Source organism: Papaver somniferum, chromosome 10 (genome assembly GCF_003573695.1).
Source record: "Papaver somniferum cultivar HN1 chromosome 10, ASM357369v1, whole genome shotgun sequence".
NCBI lineage: Eukaryota > Viridiplantae > Streptophyta > Magnoliopsida > Ranunculales > Papaveraceae > Papaver > Papaver somniferum.
The window spans coordinates 88,872,462-88,893,722 of record NC_039367.1 but is presented as its reverse complement, the minus strand read 5'-3'; positions in this window follow the sequence as shown (position 1 = coordinate 88,893,722).

The following is a 21,261-nucleotide window of genomic DNA, read 5'->3' as shown; positions in this document are numbered from 1 at the left end:
TCCCTAAATCTAATGGCTACGAATGGTCGGTTCTTTCGGTCCGGACGGTACAGGACTTATACAGGACCGTGTACCTGTACCTCATCAGCCTCGGTTCCTATTTTCTGGACCGGTACCTGTACCCCGTTCCTCGGTTCGGGACAAATATCGGCTCGGTTCCGCCGGTTCCGGGACGGTTCCTCGGTCCATCTCGGTTCCTGTGCACCCTTACTCAGTACTCAGTAAAGGTAGGAGAGAAAAAATTACTGGTAGGCCTTTGTTTTTGTGTAGGCTTGTGATTTTTTTGCTAGTTTAGATTCCAGGGCTAGTTTGCTACTGATTTTTTGGTTTTTTTTTTGTCTTTTGCTTATTCTTTAGATTCCTGATGTTGTTTTATCAAAATTTGTAATTTTTTGGTTATGGATTGATAAAATTTGTGACTAAGCAAAAAATAAATAAATATCCCTCATGATTAGAGTAAATTCTTAGTAGATTTGAGGCTTAATAACCTCATCGCTATCGTTCCAGAAGAAGTTTAAGTATTATAGTGAAAACATTGTTGCTTTATGCCGGTAAATTGTAATGAAAACCTTGTTCTGCTGAAAACATAGCAACGAAGTGAAGGAAGAAGTATCAAAGTACCACATATGTATTATCTTCAAACATATTATCTTCTTCGTTTCTAAAAAATAGGTTTGTTTTCAAAAAATAGGTCTGTTTTCTTATCTTGACATTATAAAAAGAATAAGATTGTTTCCCTATTTAAAAAGTCAAATGTTATTAACTTATTAGTACTAACTTACATGTAGAGGGGCCACTTTTTTTTTCCTCTCTTAATATAAAGAGGGGGCTACTTCTCTCCATTTTTTCTCTTTTATTAAATCAACGAGACCAAAGATAAAGTAAAAAGTATGAAAAAAATGGCTATAATGATTAGTTCTCTAAATCCTTGTGCAAACCAAACTGGCCTATTTGTTAGAAACATAAGGTGCAACACCGTTGCAGCACCTGACAGAAACCAAACTAGCCTATTTGTTAGAAACAAAAGGTGCAACACCGTTGCAGCACCTGACAGAAATGACGTACACATAAATGAAGCAAATTTGAGTGTGTAAAATTATGATTTGATACGATTTTCACTTTTCAAAACTATAATATGGTATGGTATTATTGGTATAAGACGGGATATGAACCCGGGCACAACCATATGGTCCATATCTGCCTCACCCCAAAAAATAAATGGTTTGGATATTTTTGATAATATACTTGGCAGATTATTCTCGATTTTATCCATGTCAAATAATAAGTAACTTAGAAAAAGACTCTGATAAGTTATCATGACGTAAGCAAGTATTCGTTCTTCATTTTCTGAATCTGTGTTTTTTCACGGTCATGAACTTCACTCAATACTAATTCAACAACAATTTAATCACTCATTCGATAATCATGTTCCTCAATTGTCTTCTAAGATTTGCAAACCCAATCAGTCAATTCTTTCAAATTTTCAAAATTAAGTATCACATTTCCGATTACATTCAGTTATGTTCAAGTAAAAAACCAAACTATTGTTCTTCCCCTTACTGTAATTTCCATACCCAAAAGTAACATTCACAGACGACTTGCCAAAGCGCCAAAGTCCTAATTCAGAAAAGCATAAAACAAAATTATATTTAACAGTACTACCAGCGCGAACACTTTTACCGCATCTATGTTACCAATCATTCAACACCATCAAAACCAGCCTTCAGATATCCATCATTCTCAAGCTTCCTTTTTCAAAAAATCTTCTTTAAACTATACTCTGCTTCAGAAGATGACAGAAAACGGAAAACTAGTTACTTTCTTCAACCCCAACTACAACAAGCACCAACAAAACCATCATATTTTTTCACGAAGCAGCACGAGAAATCTCTACAAACTTAATCTCCAAGATCTATCATCCAAGGGTTCTTTTGATGCTCTCCAGATGATCACCATTAATAATCCTCATAGTCAGTCTCAAAGTCCTCATCCTCATAATAATAAAATTCATGGCCGCTATCACTGCTGCTTGAAGCAGCAAAGTTATAACCCTCATCAACATCCTCATCCTCACTGTTCTTCCCATTATCTCCATATTTCTCATTATCCTCCACAATGCCATTTTTCTCATCCTCAACGACCACAGGATTACCATCTATGTCGAACCCCGGTATCTCCTCATTGTCGGAATCTATATTCGAAGCCTTTGGCATGATTCGAGCAAATATCCTGGGCAGTCTCTTCTCTTCCAAATAACACGTGTACATCATATCCTCCACATGCTTCTTCCTTTATATCTCCCGTGTAGCTTCTCGCACAGCCTCCTCTGAATTAATGGGATGATTCACTGCTTTCTTATTCATCTTCATCAACAACTTCAACTTCTTTATATCATCTTTCACCTTCTTCACTATCACTTTCAGTTCCACTCCTTGTTCTTCTCCAGTGATGTTAGAGCATTGCTCGGTCGAACTCATAAGTGTTGTTATCTCAAGCTTGTTGTAAAATTTAGTTGATCAAAACTATATCTTAATTTGTAATCTACATTTAGTCAAGTCTCGGATTAGGATAAAAGTGTGTAGTTGAGTACCAGACAACATTGCGTTCTACCGTTTGAAGGCGAAGATCAACCGAAGTTTTTGGAGAACTTCATCAACAAAAGGTAAGTGAAAACTGGACCACCTATTACTAAAGTTTTCACCTTTCTATCTCAGAGACTAAGTCGAGAGACTAAACTGGACTTTACATGCACAACATAAATTTTGAGTCAACTTTATCTGTTAATTATTCTCGAAATATGTATGACTAAGCTTAAGAACATTTGTTCAAAACTTGGTGAATTTGGTTAAGAAAAATTTATTGTTTATGACCTAAATAATGATTCAATATTATCATTTGAAAATAGCATGGAACAGTGACATGTGTCATTGATGTTATTCGGGAATGTTTCAAATTGATTATTGGAAAGATACAAATCTACTATAAATATGGATACAAGACAGTAAACGTACTAGCTTACATATTGGCACAACTGTTATAGGTCCGGAGACGCAGTACATGCACCCAATACACGTACCTGCGTGTCTATAGTACGACAACGACTTTTGGTACACATATCAAGTATGGAAACCCAAAAAGTTCTGTTGACTCGTGAACTCAGGTTGGTACACATACCTAGTATGCATACCGAAAAAGTTTTGTGAACTCCTGAACTAGTATTGTCTTAAGGGTATACAAACCCGCTACACGTACCATGACAAAATAACTCATGAACCCGATGTAAGTACGCGTACCAAGTACACGTACTTACCCAGTCGAATATATTCAGATGCATCAGAATTATTTCTATGAGATAATCGGCATTTGAACAACTCTCTAAAAACACATCTAGACATATTTGATCACATTATAACCTATGGTTGTGACTCAAGATTAAATTCTTGAAGCATTATATGAAAATGGTTAAGCTTATAGTTCGTCTGGCTAGTTTCGGCTAACCTTTCATGAACAAGTAATTGTACACGGTTCGGTTATGGTTCATCCTAACCAGAGTGTATATTTTGTTGTGTTAATTTCAAATCAAAGATTCATCTAACGGTGGATATTGATTGCTTGATTCCAAAGATACCTTAACTTAAATCTAAAACAACCTTTGATTTTTATAAGGAGAACCTCAAGCAACTGGGATCTTTGAATCCCCGACACTTTTCTTGCGTGTCCTAGTTGTAAACTAGAGTCGTCCTCTCCTTTTAACCTTTTTAGGTTTAGCGACTAAAAATACTTCACCTAGGGATTCGTGAAGCCAGGTCCAATTATCGTGATAGTTCGTGTATCCTGATCTTATTTTGATTGTCGAGCCTTGCTCCTACAAATAAGATAGATAAAAATCACAAAGTTCATTCGTCTCAGACTTTGTGATTCCACAAGTTTCGACTTGTGAGGTGAATAATAATCTAGGCTGCTCGTCGGGAGTCGTAAGTACTGGATTTTGAGGTTTGCTAGACTTTTTCTATTACAAACGATTTCCTATCTCACCTTGATCTTTTGATCAGAACGGAAATCATATATAGGATTATCTACGGGAGGCAGATTGGTTTAAAATCTTCAATTAAGTTGAAACAACTCTTAGGTTGTAAAGGACGTGAGCTAAGGGAATCAATTATGTAGAGTCTTGCGAGATTCAAGAGGCGTAAGGAGCGCGACTGTAACTGAACTGTTGTGACAGTGGATTCGATCTGAACTACGTTCCAATCCGAAGTTTTGATAGTAGGCTAGAGTTTATAGTGGCTTAATACAATTTGGTGTTCAAATATGGATAAGGTCCCGGGGTTTTTCTGCTATTGCGGTTTCCTCGTTAACAAAATTTCTGGTGTCTGTGTTATTTCTTTTTCCGCATTATATTGTTTATATTTATAATTGAAATATCACAAGTTGTACGTAAATCAATCAAAGTAGATACTTCCATCGTAATTATTGGATACGACTTGATTGATCTTTGGAATCGTCTAAGTACTCTCGCGGTATAATCAGGTTCACGGACTTGTTTCCATTTACATATTGATTGTAAGAGAAAGAGATATAAACTCTCAATATAACTCCTGATTGAGATTCGTTAAGTTGTACCTCTTAGAATTGTATCTGAGTTTAGTCCATACAAGTTGCCTAAGAAAAAGTTGGTGGTGTATTTTGGTACCCCCGCATTTTCATTTTGGTCTTAATAATATGATCAATTCTAACACTAAAGTATTATATATAACTTCGCATGTTATGTTTTCAATCTAAATGACTTGAATGAAACAAGATAGAAATGAAACAAGTCAAGTCCGTAGTTACTAACCTCAAGCTGAAGGATAATATCTTTGTTGTCTTCAAACCATCTTCAGATCTTCGTGAGTAACTGGAGAACAATATTTCTATCGTTCCTAGTCTAACCTAATGAAGTTGAATCTAGTTCACTTATTAAGCGAGTCGAGTTTTGGAACTGAATATGACAACCAATCTTGAAATACCAACGCTTGGTGGGTTCAACCGATCAGTGCTCTAACAATCAGTTGGATAAAGTGCAACTCTGGATATATCCTTATTGATAGAAGTAGCATTGGTACCCAATTTTTTGTTGATTATGTTAATAATATTTACTCCTATAGTCCCTAATCTTTTGAAGAAGAAGTTTTAGCCGACCTCCCCCCCCCCCCCCCCCCCCCCCCAAAAAAAAAATTCTCTTCGGATGATAACAATCTTTTAAATATTCATTTATCTCCTAAACAAGTTAAACTTGATGATTTTCAAATGGGGAAAAAATCCCCAATACCAGGTGGTTTTACATGCCTTTTTTTTTAATCAAATACACTGAGATATTGTAGGTGATTCTGTTATTGAGATGGTGCAAACATATTTTAGAAATGGCCATGTGGCTAATTTTCTTAATATTACCAACATTTCTCTTATCCCATAACCCCCTATGGCTGAGGTGGTTTCCCAATATAGACCCATTGGTTTGTGTAACTTTGCTTTTGTGCCTTAGAGAAGTATTGTTGACAGTATCCTCATAGCCATTGAGGTGGTTTTTTATAGTGAACCATCATCATGGGAAGGAAGGTCTAGCAGCCATCAAACTTGATATGTACAAACAAGGTTTTTAAAGCGTGAATCGAAACGTAACTCGTTTTTTCATTTCTAAGAAGCGAAGCGTATGTTGAAACGTGAAACGTAGATTCATGGTTGATGTTTGAAGCGGATGATTTCTTATAAATAACATTGATTGTTTGTAATTATTATAAAATCTAGGAAGATAATATATATATAAACTTAATATAAGTCTCGAAGTCATCAAAAACTAAAGCGTGGAACAATGGAAAACCTCGTTAGAGTCGAGTTGGAGGTGGGAGGTTCAATTCCCACCGAAAACTTCTTATTTTTGTTTTAAAACAAGGGGAAATGCGTTGACTAGTCAAGAATCGAATCTTAAGTGAAGGAATATTCCGCTTCTAATATGATTCGTTGACTAGTCAAAGCGTGATTCGTACGAGTTTAAAAACCCTGTGTACAAAGATTATGATAAGCTTGAATGGAATTTCCTTAAGAAAGTTCTCAGGAAATATAGGTTTATGTGAACATTGGATAGCTTTGATCATCCAATGTGTTTCATTCTGTCTTGCTTAATGGAGTCCCAACTGGCGTGATCCTGAAATGGGCCTCAGACAGGGTGACCCTTTGTCCCCTTATATTTACTTCATTTGTTCTGAATCTTTGTCTTCTTATATTGATAAACTCACTAGGATTGATTTAATTCAAGGTATCAAGGTTTGCAGAAATGCTCCCCATATTACTCACTTGTTGTTTACTGCTGATTGTTTAATGTTCTCTAAGGCTACTGTTCAAGATTTTAGTGTTATTAGAGATTATCTCCATAAATATTGCTTTGCATCTGGTCAGGAAATTAACTTTGATAAGTATGGAATTCTCTTTAGTAATGATTTGTCCCCTCAGCGAATCCAACAACTTTCTGTTATCCTTAATATCAGCTCCCTTGACCTAGATTAGAAATATTTTAGGCACCACAATCAGTTTTCAAAAGTCTAAAATTCATACTGATATGAGTATTTTGCAGTCTATTGATGCTAAAAGGACCTTTTGATTCCCCAAACTCATGTCTCAGGCTGCCAGAATCTCTCCAGTTAAACATGTTGGTCAAACTATACCAATCTATGAAATGGGTGTCTTTCTTATTCTCAAAGCACTTTACAGGAAAATGGACTCTCATCTTTGTAAATATTGGTGGGGGGAAACTCTTGACTCTAAAGATATGAAACTTCACTTACTTGGTCGGGATACCCTTTGTCCCCCTGAAAGTGCAGGTGGCTTAGGTTTTCGAAAGGCTGAATCAAACAATCTTGTTATGTTAGCTAGAAATGCTTGAAAACTTGTTGAAAGTCCCAACTCTCTCCTAGAAACGATTTTTAAGCCAAATACTTGTGAAATACTGATTTTTTTGAATGTTGAGTGCTCTTCTATCTGCTTTTGGGCTTGGAAATATCTCCATACCATTAAGGAGTGTTAGAGCATTGCTCGGTTGAACCCACCAAGCGTTGGTTTGTCAAGGTTGGTTGTCATATTTTAGTATCAAAAATCATGAGTCGCTTAATTAGATTACTAGAGTCAACTTCGTTAGTTTAGACTATGAAGTCTAGAAATAGTGAGACATATAAGTACCACTCTGAAGACTTGAAGATTCCAAAGACGTATTGGCACCAACGATGACATCATTCTTCCACTTTATATTAGTAATACACGACTTGACTTGTTTTCATTTCTATATCATAAGATTTCAAGTCGTTTCTGATTGAAAACATAACAAGCGAAGTTATATATATGAAACTCTGTAAAATAGACTTGATCATCGTATTGTGATCAAAGTGTCAATGAACAATATATCAATAGTGATAAGTACTTTATATTGGTATACTGAAATACGAAGTATAATGCTTATCTTTTGAACTTCGTAATTGCAACATCAACATAATCTTTATAACTCGTTACTAGATTGTGTCGTGAACATATGTTTGATTTTATACCTAGAAAACTTTGTTTAACTACATGAGTTTAAGGAAATAGACGTACGAACTTGTTTCGTAGTTGAAATGAAATCGAGAGGATTGATGGTCCAGTTTTCTTTGAAGATCTTAAGGTTAGACCAATCCTAACCTATATATGGAATCAAGGTAGAACCAATCCTAGATTATGTTGGGAGTCAAGATATAACCGATCCCTACCTATATTTGGAGTCAAGGTAGAACCGATCCTAACTTGTTTTAGGAGTCATGGCAGAACAAATCCCAATAGGCAAAACCGATCTCTTCAAGTCAAGCAAACATTGGGTTTGTGTGATTTGAAAATTGGGTTTGAAAAATAGGAAAGTTGAAGATGTCGACATATAATGAGTAATTTGAATACGTGTTGAAATCTTATTTCTTAATTGTTCAAAGATATTTCTTGATACTAAAGGTGAGATCCCAAACAGAAATAGTAGAAAATCTTTTTGAGATTTTCGAAATTGATATGTTTTGTTTTACTAGAATTCAAAACATATCTCTGGAAAGATATATTAGTTAAGTGCTAGCTAATACAATTGGATATTGATTGATTGAAATCACACAAAACTGAATTTAGGTGCTTTATTGCATATCGAAATTCCTTAGTGTCCAAACTACCTTGGTCTATGAATAGTGAAGTTTGTTCTTCTTACAAACTCATCCTGAGCCAGACAAACTTTATCTTGCAGACGAGAATAACCTAATTAGGAGAAATCTCTTACGTCCACTAGTTTAAAGACTTCTTTGGGATCAAGAAGCGTCTACTTGTACCGATGATGGGTGTTAGAGAATTGCTCGGTCGAACTCACAAGCGTTGCTATATCAAGCTAGTTTTTCAAGTTTAGTTGATCAAAATTATAGTCTTTATTTCTAGTCTACTTATAGTTATATCGTAGACTAGGATAGAATGTGTAGTTGAGCTTTAGACTTCACGACGTTCATCGATTGAAGACGAAGATATACTGGGGATAACTTGGAGGAACTTCATCAACAAAAGGTATGTGGAGACTAAAACTTATTTATCACTCAGAAGTCTAATCTATTCTATCTCCTAATGAGACTAAGTCGTATAGCTATATAAACTTTTATATTATACACAGTTCATATTTCGAGCTGAGTTTAACTCGGTTATCTATTTCTCGAAATATGAGTTGAAAGCTTTTTGCTTTAACTATGTTCATCATTATCCTTGACGAGTTTAATTAGAAACAATTTATTTGTTGGAAACTAATAAGTCAAAATATGATCATGTGGAAATTTCCTTGAAACATCTTACATGATTTGTGTGAGACAATCATTTGATGTCTACTTGCAAAGTTTCGTATTGAACTTTCGATCACTTGAAAATTACTTGAAGCTAATAGTTTGTGCGAGACGACATGTCATCTTCTAAGGATTTTTCAATGATTGGGATAGGAGTTTAGAAAAATTAACCATGTCTGGATACAACACGGTATGCATACCTAGTATGTGAACTATTTTGTAGTGACTCAGGTCCGGGAAACTTGTTTTCGTACCTAGTATGCGAACGATTTTAATTGTTAAGATACGGGAACCTTGTTTGCGTACCTAATATGCGAACGATTCTAGGTGAGTTGGGTCCTGGACTGCTGGCCGCATACTTGGTATACGAACGGCTGGACAGGCCAAGGTCCGGAGTTGTTGTGTCCGTACCTGGTTAGCGAACACAGTGGTTAAGTTCTAAAATTGGTTAAGTATGTTTTTCATACTCATGAATAAATACATTTATGAATTAAGGAATGCAATCTTTGCAAACCGTGGCTTAATTTTGATGAATCGATTCTTGTATAAGTACTTTGTACGATTACGAATCAATCCAATTTTGTTTCAATTTGTACATATATATTTCAATGAGATAGTGAACAACTGAACAACTCTATGTGAAACACAATTAGATTCATTTGATTATCTTTCATGATAGATTGATCATCATATTTGATCTAGAAGTGTTAGATGAATGTGGTTAAGACAAAAATGTTCATATGGCTAACTTTGGTTAACTTTTATTGAGCCAACACAATATAGACAATTAGGCACGGTTACCCATATCTAAATGAAGGTATATTTTATTTATGTGTAACAAGCAAAGACCATCTAAAGATGGAGATTGATTGCTTTAATTTTAAACAGACCTAGCTTGAATCTTAAATCGTGATTTCATCTAAAGGTAAAAATTGAATGCTTTGTTACTAAGCTATCTTAACTTTGATTGAAAGTAAACCCTGATTTGATACACTATATAAGGGGGAACTTGAGCAACTGGGAAACCTAATCCCGACACTTTCATGTGTCCTAGTTGCGACTAGATTCAATTATCCTTTAACCTAGTTTTTTCCTAAACCATATTAGGTTAACGACTTAAAGACTTCATTTGGGATCCGTGAATCCAGATCCAACTATTATTTGTAGTTGTGTATTCTGATCTTACTTGTTCTATCGTATTGAGTATTATCTTCTCTATGATTTGCTCGAGATTTATCTCTGATAGGTAAGATATAAAGAGTAATCACAAAGCTCTTCGTCTCATTCTTTGTGATTCCACAATAACTTCTTTTACTACCATATAGTTAAGTTATTGTGAGGTGATTGATATTTCTAGGCTGCTCTTCAGGAGTATAGGACCGAATTATCCATTGGTTCATGTGCACCTTGATTTATCATAAGACGAAACAAAACTTCGTAGGTACTTCTGTGGGAGACAGATTTATCTATTAGAATAGACTTATTTGTGGGAGACAAATTTGTTTATTAGTCTTCGACTTTGGGCCGTAGCAAATCTAGTGGGTGAGATCAGCTAAGGGGATCAAGTGCTCAGAATCCGGTGTAGTTCTAAAGGCGTAAGGAACGCGATTGTACCTTAATCGGTGTGAGACTTGGTTAGGGCTCAACTACATTCCAATCTGAAGTTAACTTGTAGTATCCTAGTGTCTGTAGCGGATTAATACAATGTGGTGCTCAAATCTGGACTAGGTCCCGGTGTTTTTCTGCATCTGCGGTTTCCTCGTTAACAAAATTTTTGATGTCTGTGTTATTTCTTTTCCGCATTATATTTTTATATAATTGAAATATTGATGAGTGCTAAAAAGTGCATATTTCTATATATTTTTCTTGGCATTTAACTCATCTTTTGTGCATTAATTCTACATTTTATCCCATATTCTGTATTTTCATTGTTTTCAAGAATAAATATTTTTATTAATTAATTTTGTATTTTTAGGTACTAAATAAAGCTTGGATGAATTGTTGAGCAAAAAGAGCAAAGAAACGGTCAAGACTCCCGCAGGAAGGCAGCAAAGAATGATGTTTGCAAGAGCCGGATAAACTAGAAGTGGGCTTGAAGAGGAAGAATTATTCTTAAAGAAGATATGGGCTTGGCATACCCAAGGCCCAAAACCCTTACCCAAATCCATTTCCAATATCCATACCCATTTCCATGAGAACCGTCAGATAGGATCCATCACATCATCCTACGGTCGCCTCATCATCGTGCATCAAACTTTGAATTTCCTGTCAAACATCATAGTACCTAACTCCAATCTAAGCCGTCAGTTTTGATGTATCATACATCCAACGGTCGCTCCAAGCCTGCTTCCATCTTGCCGTTAGATCCATTTCAGAAGTGACAATCCAATGCTTATCCTCGTTGTTCATCAACATTTGCTACACCCGCCTAACACTACAACACCAAACCCACCTTCACCTAATCGAACCAAACACACCCTTCTCCAAAAACCATCGACTCCACCTTCTTCCCCTCTCCGTCTGCAGAACCCATGTCCGCCATCATCACCACCACCTTTCCCAACCACTTTCTCTAACAAATCCGAGAACCCATCATCACAATCATCCCTATCTCCACTTTTATCAACCTAATCCGTTGTTCTCTAGCGCTGTGAACGATTAGGTCGAAGACAGTGGAGTAGGAATTGAGTATGGATGATTTGACACTACATCTCACAAATTGGAGGCATGGGTAGCATCTGGAGAGTCATAAGAAGAATGGGTCGACGTACATAAGCCATTATCAAAGATTAGGTAAACTGAATTTCAATTTTCTGAAACCCTAATTTACTGTTTTGGGGGTTTTGCTTGTAAAGTGTAATTGAGTATAAATAGATGCTTTTGGGTGTTGTATTAGGTGTTCTTTGGTTAGCCGAGATACCCCCTAATTGGGTTAATTTCATTTCAATTTCCATTTCAAAGCAATTTAGGGTTCTTCAATTTCTGTTCATATTTGTTCTTTGCTGTTTAATTCCATCTTTGAATTTTTGTTTCTCACATGTTAGTTAGTTTAATTTCCTGTTTAAATCTTAGAGAAGACCATTGAACCATGTTGGTTAGCCATTTGGGTTACACCCTGTTGAGATCAAAACACTTAGGTTAGTGACATTCCAAGGGTTCACTGGCTTGTGATTAGTGGTGCTTTAAACAGACCATTAATGCTAGGAGTTAGTAATAATGTAAGGGATGAACAAACCATATTAGTTAGAAACCTAGGAACCTAAATGACCTGTGATTGTTTATGCTTTAATCAGATAGGCAATGCTAGGGGTTAATCTAAGGATTTTAGGTAGTTAACTAGCCACATGACAAGGATGTAACCAAGGTGAACTAGCTAGGTGAAGGAGAATTCTCATCAATCTCCATACACTTCATTCCCATCCACATTCACATCTTCCATGTCCTGTTCTTGTTAATTTTCTTTCATGTCCTGTTTTCAAATTTTAATTTTCATGTTTTCACTTTTGTTATAACTGTTAGTTCTGATTTTGTTCACTTCTCACAGCTCTCATTTCAGTCCATTCATGCTCTATTAGCATTTAGAGATAGTTAGGAAAGAAAGAAACCAACAATTGTTCCCCCAAGTCTCTGTGGATCGACCCGTACTTGCACATTTGCCACTTTCGACACCGTGCACTTGCGGTTATAATTTCTGTGACTCTTTTAGAGAGACATCAAGTTTTTGGCGCCGATGCCGGGGACTCGGTAGCGGTTTGCTTGTTTTCTGTTTTCTTTCTTGTTAATCTTGCTTGTTCCTGACCTGCAACTTCCTTGTTTGCTGATACTGTTGCTGCTGCTGTGAAGCTGCTGTTGGATATAAATTTCTGAGTAGTTCAATCAATTGGTAAATACGACCTTTGTTATTGGATATAAATTGATTGACACTTGGCCATTGGTCTTTGTTACCGTCCAAGTATTTCTCACATCAATCAGGCTCATAGATTTCTATCAGTTTGATTTGCTTATTGATTTGAGAAAAAGAGATATAACTCTTCGATATCTTTCTTGGTTGAGCTCGCTTTATAAGCTGGTGCTCTCGGAATAATATTGGAGTTAGTCCATACGGATTTCCAAACGAATTATTGGGTGTGGTTGTTGTACCCCCGCTTTTTCAATTGGTGTCAGAGCAGGCAAACACGTTCTGACCTCATAAGTCTGTGTTTGTAGCAATCTGATTTCTGTGGGTAAAAGTTTATCTCGTCTTTACGCACATAGATATGTCTTCCAAAGTTTTTGATTATGCCAAATTTATTGGGCTTACCTCAAAGGGTAACTCCTTATATGATTCTTACGAATCCCGAGGTAGGAACTTTATGCTATCAGATTATGATAACATTCCCTCTAAAGTGACAATTCCTATGTCAGAATCTGAAATGGAGCTCACCAGAACTTTAAAAAAATATGTTGAGATTATTGATGTTCAAGTCTCTAAAATTATATATCTTGAAGAAAAATATGCTCATCTTACTGATGAACTTGAGGAGTCTCTTGGTAGAGAACGGGAACTCTATAGTATCGTTGAGTCTTTTTCTAACAATATCGAAAATCTCGTTCAAGAAACTACTCTACAGCGCGAAAAGATTAGTATGTTTGAAGATACTGTTAAAGAACTCAATTAGAGAAGAACGTTTATTCCATACTCATTCATCATAATTGAACAACTTTCTGTTGAAAAAGAGAAACTGGTTGCGTCTCTTGTACGAGCCCAGGAACAGTGCAAATCCTTGAAAAGGGAAAACTATGTTTTAGTGAGTAAGTCATCTTCTGTGTCTATCTCTAATACTCATGTGGTATTACCTAGCATGAAGAAAATTACTCCAAAGGAAGTGTCTGCTAAGAAATGTTTGCATGACTTGCGGTTTTCCGAAAAGGCTATGCGTATAAAACAGAATTCATCCAACGTCTCTAATCCACGAACCTGTTATTTCTACGGGAAAAGGAATCATAATGTTCCACATTGTTTTACTAGAAAGAAACAGATTTATGATCTTGAAAATCTACTTCTTTTTACAATTGACAGAGTAAATCGTCTGACGGCATCTACAATGGATTTCATTCCTGCAGAAAACCAGAACTCTCACAAAAGTGGTTTCCAAGGTCACTCATCTAGAAATCTCTATAGGAATCGTGTCCCTCTTTATGATGAAAATTCATACGCCACAAATGTACACATTCCCAGTGTTTATGAGAATAAGTCTGGTAGATCTAAGTCCAGGAGATGAAATTCTCACAATTATTATCTTCTGGAACCTATTTCAAGAGGTCCTAGACTTAATCCTCTTAAAAATCCTTCTGATGGATTTTCAAAAAGGTTTATGCCAAATACTTCTGGTATAAGATATAACCAAAGGAAGGTAAGGAATATACAACACAAACACCCAGAAGGTAGTTACAACTCTTCCCCCAATATTCGTAGTGGGATCATATCTCACTCTACTACCTAATTCTAGGTAATTTCATCCTTTTATCTAACTTAAGAGTTGCAAGGATGATATTTGTGGAATGCTCAAGCTCGTTGTATGATATCATTTGATCTTATGTTTGAAATAAAGTTCTTTTCTTCATTTGTGAATGTTGAGTCATATCTTGACTCCTAGTAACTAATGCATCTTGTTGATAATTTTTTTATGTGCTTTAATTTAAAGCGTCTTCTAAATTATTGAGTCGTGAAAAGATATGAATGTGAACACCAATATTCTCTTGAATATGTGGCATGTATCTGGCGGTCATGTGCAAGTTAACAAAAGTGACCTCGACGATACACGAGTATCTGAGAAGCAGCAGATCCCTTCCTGATTTGCTTTATCTCATCTCAATGAAGGATACCTCGACGACTCAGATGATAAAGTAAATCCTAGTCTAGGGAGGTGGCAGCTGGCTAACGGACAGAGGTAGCTGACGCATCTAATCAGCCGCGAACCCTTATCTACACGTTTGGACAAAGCGCATGGATAAAAGTGAGATGGCATTGTCTGACTGGAGAAGCATGCGGTGAACAAAGGTACAACATGTACTAAGGCTGGGGAGTTCACGAGGGAACGTGGGTCATCTGAGGTGGCAAAGTTCAACTGGAGAAAACGTGCGGCCAACGAAGGTACCATTTGTACGGAAGATATATCAGGATACGAAGGACCCAAAGACAACGAAGATGATTCTGGAGCAGAAGGGTCTATAAATACCGAACTCCACCAACAAAGGAAGGCGTTCAATACCCGAAGGAAATAAGATCTAGTCTTAAGCTTATACCTCTTTAATGTTTATAACTTGAGTATTTACTATAACTTGAGTTCTCTCTATTACTTTGGGATGCATTTAAGATCTTTGTAACAACCATACTTAATACAACAATCACTCATTACCTCGTTGACGTAGACGAAAGTCGAATCACGTAATATCTTGTGTCTTTTGATAACTTAGTAGCATTAACATTACCTTAGTATTGTTCGTTATTATTGGCATTATCTTGAGTACATTCTATTACTTAACCATATCAGTTCAACTGAGATATCATTACTACTGATTATGGATATTCTAAGCTGTATACATTACGTAGATTACGGGAAAAATAGTAGTCATAATGAGATAATTGAAAACAAAGTGTATTTCCTTATTTTGGATCTTTTATGATCCATTAACTTTCTGTAACCGGTCCGCAAACATCCATGTCTTCTTCTTGTGAGTTTATAGGGTTTCCACCTCGGGAAGTGGTGAATCTTGATATGGAGGAAGACATTAAAGGATGTGATTCGGTTCAAGAACTTGTTTTGAAGAAGATGATTGCAAGGAAAGAGTACAACTCCTAGATTGTTGAATCTTTCAAGGATTTGATTCATTTTCAGAATGACTCAAAGGTCGAATATGCAAACCTTCAACTGCAAATAAATCATCTCATTGGTGGTCAGACCAAAATCCTTGAAAATCGAAAGGTCTTGATACGGAGTCAGAATAAGCTCATCGTGGATTGCATAAAGGCTAGGCAACTTGCTCGTATTGTTGATCGAAAGGTGAATGTTCTAACTCATGAACATGGAATCTCCATGATCAAAAGAATCAAGGATATAAGCGATACCTTTTATGATGGAGTCATAGAAAGGTATCAAAGAACCTTGATTTTATTGTCGTGGAAACTTCTTATGAGAATTTATTTTTATGTTTTAAGAAGGATAACTAGGATTTGGAATAACAAATATTGTGATTACACATAGATATTTCCAACGATTTTCATCTTGCAATGTTTTTAGATTTATTTATTTAAATTCTAAGTTATTTGGAAGATGATTTTGCAGTATTAATCTTTACTGGTTTTATATATTGTAAAAATATGTTATGGGATATGTGTGTTTACGATCGTGAACTATGATTATCTTATATATGCTCAAAAGTTAAGTCTATTATGTCTTTATGTAAATATTGATAAAATATAAAATGAACTTTTGAATATTCCGCAGTATTGATCTTTCCCTGATCCACTTTTATGTGAAAGTACTGTGTGGCTCCGTAAGTTTTCTTATGTTGAGCATTTACGATTTCATTAACCATTAAGGTCCCTTATTGTTAATTTATTCGAGTTTACTGGATACAAATCCATGTGATTTGTTAATGTCCAAAAAAATCCTTCTTTTCTCGTAAAAGTAAGGTCGCTCTTATTGTCCTTTCGGGAATGACATTTTATGGGGGAGAGTTCTTAATTGAACTTGTTCTTAATTACCATATCTTTGTGGGGAGTGCGGCTGTGAAATATTATAGGAGTTATCTTGTATATTTATAAACTCCTTGATGAATACACTAAGTTTCGACTATGTGAAATCATCGAAACAAAGATGATATGTTCTCTTTTAGTCATGAATTGTCTCTTTGAGAATTTCATTATGATCCCGTGGTTTTCGTACATTTGCCAATTTATACTGACAAAAGGGGGGAGAATTATTTGGTAGTTCACAAATACATACATATGGTTTACGAATCATTATGTAAGGGGGAGTAGTTTTCATTGTGAGATGGAAGTAATGACTAAGGGGGAGTGATACATATCACCGTAGTATTATTGTCAAAGTTGTTGTTAGAGCACTGCTCGGTCAAACTCGCATGCGTTGCTATCTCAAGCATGTTTGTCAATGTTAGTGACCAGAACTATAAGTCTTGATTTCTAGTCTCTTATAGCTAAGTCTCGGACTAGGATAGTAAGTGTAGTTGAGCTCAAGGACTTCATGGAGATTCATCATACAAGTAGAAGATCTACTCAAGGAACCGGTGGAACTTCTCGACAAAAAGGTATGTGGAGACTTGAACTTATCTGTCACTCAAAAGTCTATCTATTCTATCTCCTACTCTTTCAGACAAAAGTCGTATGCTATATATATAGACTAGATTATACACATTTGGTATTTCGAGCCGAGTATACCTCGCCTATCTATATCTTGAAATATGTGTTAGTAAGCTTTTTGCTTCGAACAAGTTTATCTTTACCTAGTGACGAAAGTCATGAATGTTTCAATCACTTTGGAAATTGGTTTGACGAGAAATGGTGTAACAACTATATAACGTCCTCTAAGAATGTTTCAATGATTGGAATGAGAGTTTAGATTACATAACCAATGGAATCCTTGAACCGAAGTTCTCGAACTTTGTTGATCAAGAGAACCGGAAGTCTGGAAAGTGTCAAGTCCGCGAACTGCCGAAGTTCTCAAACCCGAGAAAATCTGCTGGAGTTGACAAACTACTTGCGTGATCCAAGTCCGCGAACCCAGTCCGCGAACCGGCGAAGTTCTCATCGCGAGAATTTCTGCTGGAGTTTGTAAACTCTGTCCGGTGTCTTAAGTCCGCGAACCTAGTCTGCGAACTTGAGAATTTTATATATCTAAAGATGATTTCTGAACTTAATCTTAAAAGACTAAGGAATGCTTTTGGAAACCGTGGCTATTAAAGTTCATGAACCGATTCGATTGAATCAAGTCATCTTTGCTTCAATTGTGTCTTGTGTAGTTACATAAGATTTCCTTGCAATTTAACAACTCTCTTAACTAGTTCATTTGAGTCATTTGAACTAGTTATGGTGAAGAAGAACAGGTTGGTATGAAATGCTCATATGGTTAACCTTTTGGTTAAACTATTGTTGTACCAACAATGCACACGTTTGGGTACGGTTAACAAACCTAGAAGCATGCAGTTCATTTGTTATAACAAGCTAAGTTTTCGATCTAACGGTTGAGAAATATTAGCTTGAATCTAAATCAGGTTTTCATATAACGGTGGATATTGATTGCTTTGTAACTAAGGCAAAACTCTGATTTGAAAGGCTATATAAGGGGACATCTAGCAACTCTGTAAAACTAATCCCCGCACCTTACGTGTGATACTAGTTTGCGTGCTAGAGTCGATTCTCCTTTAACCTTTGGTTTTCTTCTTCTAAAACCAGGTTAACGACTTAAATACTTCATTGGGATTGTGAAGCCAGACCGATACTACTTTTATCGTAGTTGTGTGATCTGATCTTGCATCTTCTATCGTAACAGTACAATCATATTGATTGGCTTGAGATTGTTTGATTTCTCCGATAGGAAAGATATAAAAGTAATCACGAACATCTTCATCTCATTGTTTGTGATTCCGCAACATCTTGTTTTGCTACCATACGATTAAGATTGTTGTGGGGTGATTGATTAATCTAGGATGTTCTTCGGGAATATAAGACCGAATTATCAATTGGTTCATGTTCGCCTTCATTATTATCAAAAGACGAAACAAAAACTTTATGGTTTTTTATGTGGGAGACAAATTGATCCTTTGATAGACTTGTCTGTGTGAGACATATTTGTTTATTGTTAAAGCCTGCGATTTTGGGTCGTAGCAACTCTTAGTTGTGGGTGAGATCAGCTAAGGGAATCAAGTGCGCAGTATCTTGCTGGGATCAGAGGCGTAGGAGTACAACTGTACCTTGGATCAGTGGGAGACTGATTGGGGTTCAACTATAGTCCGGTCCGAAGTTATCTTGGAGTAGGCTAGTATCTGTAGCGTCTTAATACAGTGTGTATTCAATCTGGACTAGGTCCCGGGGTTTTTCTGCATTTGCGGTTTCCTCGTTAACAAAATTTCTGGTGTCTGTGTTATTTTAGTTTCCGCATTATATTGTTTATCTTTATAATTGAAATAATACAGGTTGTGCGTTTAGATCATCAATTAGATTAATCCAACTTTTGGTTGTTGATTATCATTGATTGATCCTTGGACATTGGTCTTTGGTACCGTCCAAGTTATTCCTTGTGTTTGATTAGGACTCGCTGATTTCTATTAGCTTGAGTAAATCAAAACAAGAGAGAGATATTAACTCCTTGAGATACTTTTACCTAGATTGAGTCTGACTGTCTAGTTGATTCTCTAGAAAGTGTTTCGGAGTTAGTCCATACATATTGCTAAGCGAAATATTGGGTGGTGTTGTTAGACCCCCACTTTTTCAGTTGTGATGCAATTGGACTTTTATAATGTGTAATAATACTATGACATTGTATAAAAATAAGAAAACAACTTGTTGATTATTGTTATAGCTACGGATCTTCAACAACAATGATGTTGAGTTGAACACGTTCACAATCGCTGGAGTACTTGGAGTAGCGAATAATTCAAGAAATGTTGAAGAGCCAAGGAAATCTAGCATGATGGATGAGAAGCTACCAAGTTTATTTATTTTGTAATCCATATATATTAATAGTTTTATCACTAAAATTGACAAAGCGGGAGATTGTTAGAGCACTGCTCGGTCGGACTCCCAAGCGTTGCTATCTCAAGCTTGTTTGTCAAGTTTGGTTGATCAAAACTATAGTCTTGATTTCTATTCTACTTATAGTTATGTGTCGGATTAGGATAAAATGTGTAGTTGAGCTTTAGGCTTCACGACGTTCATCGATTGAAGACAAAGATCTACTGAGGAGAGCTTAGAGGAACTTCATCAACAAAAGGTATGTGGAGACTAAAACTTATCTATCACTCAGAAGTTTATTCTATTTTATCTCCTAATGAAACTAATTCGTATAGCTATATAGACTTTTATACTATACAAATTTGATATTTCGAGCTGAGTTTAACTCGGTTATCTATTTCTCGAAATATGAGTTGAAATCTTTTTGCTTTAACTATGTTCATTATTATCCTTGACGAGTTTAGTTGGAGACAATTTATTTGTTGGAAACTAAATAATAAGTCAAAAGATGATCATTTGGAAATTGCCGTGAAACATATTACATGATTTGTGTGAGACAATCATTTCATGCCGACTTGGAAAGTTTCGTATTGATCATTCAATCACTTGAAAATTAATTGAAGCTAATGGTTTGTGTGAGACAACTATTGTCATCTTCTAAAGATGTTTCAATGATAGAAATAGGAGTTTAGAAAAATTAACCATGTCTGGATACAACACGGTATGAATACCAAGTATGCGAACTGTTTTGTAGTGATTCAGGTCCGAGAAACTTGTTTGTGTAGCTAGTATGCAAACGGTTTTACCTGTTAAGGTCCGGGAACCTTGTTTGCATACCTAGTATGCAGACGGTTCTACCTGAGTTGGGTCCGGGACTGCTGGTCGCGTACCTGGTATGTGAACGGTTGTACAGGCCAAGGTTCGGAATTGTTGTTTGCGTACCTGGTTAGCGAACACAACGGTTAAGTTCTAAAATCGGTTAAGTATGTTTTTCATACTCATGAACAAATACATTTATGAATTAAGGAATGCAATCTTTGCAAACCGTGGCTTAATATTCATGAATTGATTCTTGTATAAGTACTTTGTACGATTACGAATCAATCAGATTTTGGTTCAACTTGTTCATATATATTTCTATGAGATAGTGAACAATTGAAAAAATCTATGTGAAACATAATTAGATTCATTTGATAATATTTCATTATTGATTGATAATCATATTTGATCTAGAAGTGTTAGATGAATGTGGTTAAGACAAAAGTGTTTGTATGGCTAACTTCGGTTATATGTTATTGATCCAACTCAATATACACGTTTAGGTACGGTTACCCATATCTAAATGAAGGTATATTTCATTTGTGTGCAACAAGCTAAGACCATCTAACGGTGGAGATTGATTGTTTTGTTTTTAAGTAGACTTAGATTGAATCTTAAATCAGGATTTCATCTAACTGTGAATATTGAATGCTTTGTTACTAAGCTATCTTATCTTTGATTGAAAGCAAATCCTTATTTGAAAGACTATATACTTCATATTGATAGTCGTATTTAGATCGACAAGGTATCATTTGGTGGTCCTCTTCAGTATCTGAGTCTGGTAGTTCTATTTGACTCGATTTAGTTAACTTGTTAATCCAGATCTTGGAAGATCTAAACCCGACAAAGGATTTA